This window comes from Etheostoma cragini, chromosome 8 (genome assembly GCF_013103735.1).
Source record: "Etheostoma cragini isolate CJK2018 chromosome 8, CSU_Ecrag_1.0, whole genome shotgun sequence".
NCBI classification, from domain to species: Eukaryota; Metazoa; Chordata; class Actinopteri; order Perciformes; family Percidae; genus Etheostoma; species Etheostoma cragini.
The window spans coordinates 353,118-355,058 of NC_048414.1; the positions used below are offsets into that span (position 1 = coordinate 353,118).

Below are 1,941 nucleotides of genomic sequence, written 5' to 3' on the forward strand. Positions count from 1 at the left end.
CACACACACACACAGAGACACACACACACACACACACACACACAGAGACACACACACACACACACACACACACAGAGAGAGAGAGACACACACACACATACACACAGAGAGAGAGAGACACACACAAACACAGACACACACACACACACACAGCTAAATGATTAACATGATCTTCAGCTGGAGATTTCTTCTGTTTACCCCAAAAAAACGTTTTTACGTAAAGAAACCGACCTGAAGCTTGACAACAACACAACCAACAACAACAACACAACAGTACCACAACAACAACAACACAACAACAACACAACCAACAACAACAACACAACAGCAACACAACCAACAACAACACAACAACAGCACAAACAACAACAACAGCACAACCAACAACAACACAACCAACAACAATAACACAACAGCAACACAACCAACAACAACACAACAACAACAGCACAACCAACAACACAACAGCAACACAACCAACAACAACAACACAACAGCAACACAACCAACAACAACACAACCAACAACAACAACACAACAACAACAGCACAACCAGCAACAACAACACAATAGCAACACAACCAACAACAACACGACAACAATAGCACAAACAACAACAACACGACAACAACAGCACAACAACAACAGCACAACCAACAACAACAACACAACAGCAACACAACCAACAACAACACAACAACAGCAACACAACAACAACAGCACAACCAACAACAACAACAACACAACAACAAAAGCAACACAACCAATAACAACAACACAACAGTACCACAACCAACAACAACAACAACAGCACAACCAACAACAACAACACAACAACACAACCAACAACACAACAGCAACACAACCAACAACAACACAACAACAACAACAATAGCACAACCAACAACACAACAACAACAACAGCACAACCAACAACAACACAACAGCAACACAACCAACAACAACAACACAACAGCAACACAACCAACAACAACACAATAACAGCACAACCAACAACAACAACACAACAGCAACACAACAACAACAGCACAACCAACAACACAATAGCAACACAACCAACAACAACACGACAACAACAGCACAACAACAACACAACAGCAACACAACCAACAACAACACAACAACAACAGCACAACAACAACAGCACAACACAACAACAACAGCACAACCAACAACAACACAACAGCAACACAACAACAACACAACAACAGCACAACAACAACACCACAGCAACACAACCAACAACAACAACAACAACAACACAACAGCAACACAACCAGCTCCTCCCCCTCCTGCCCAGCGCCCTCTTCCCGGGGGCAGTGATGCGTTCACTGACCTTCCTCCCCGCCGTCTGGCCGTGAACGATGCCGTCATCGCTATCGGACTGGGTCGACTCCCCCGGGTCCCTGGGGGGGGGCTCCGCATCTGGATCTGGATCTGGATCTGGATCTGGATCCAGGACACAAAGAAATCATCAAAGGAAGACGGAGCTCAGAGATGCAAGAACAACGCCAACAACACAGAGTTAGGCTTTTAATTAATAGATTAACTGACTAAAAGATGTAGAAAGAGACAAGAAAGGCAACAAAAAGGCAACAAAAAGTAAAAAGAAAAGTGGCTATAAGTTGAAAAAAGTCGAAGTCGATAAAGAAATGATTTGGAAGAACGAAGGAAGAACGACACAGAGTTACGGTTCTATGATTTAAGAAAGATTAGTCTGTATATTTTGGTAAAGAACGGTTTTAACCCTCATTAACCCCCTGTGTGTCTGATGGAACAATAATCTCTGAACCTGGACCACAATTAAACAAGACACAAGCTGTAATGTAACGGAAACCCCCGAACCCACCAGACTCCATGTAAATAATCACTACTTTTAGCATGTATAGAGCAGCATATCTCCACCAGACTCCATGTAAA

The 1,941-nt window shown here is 42.9% G+C and overlaps 1 long non-coding RNA gene across 1 annotated transcript in view; it reads right to left on the reverse strand.

The window, feature by feature from the left end:
* Positions 1-1,357: 1,357 nt before the first annotated feature.
* The window catches only part of LOC117949786, a 2,394-nt gene continuing 1,810 nt past the window's right edge, over positions 1,358-1,941 (reverse strand). The window contains exon 3 of the long non-coding RNA XR_004657734.1: positions 1,358-1,464. This is a non-coding gene — a long non-coding RNA (uncharacterized LOC117949786). The remainder of the gene's footprint in view (positions 1,465-1,941) is intronic.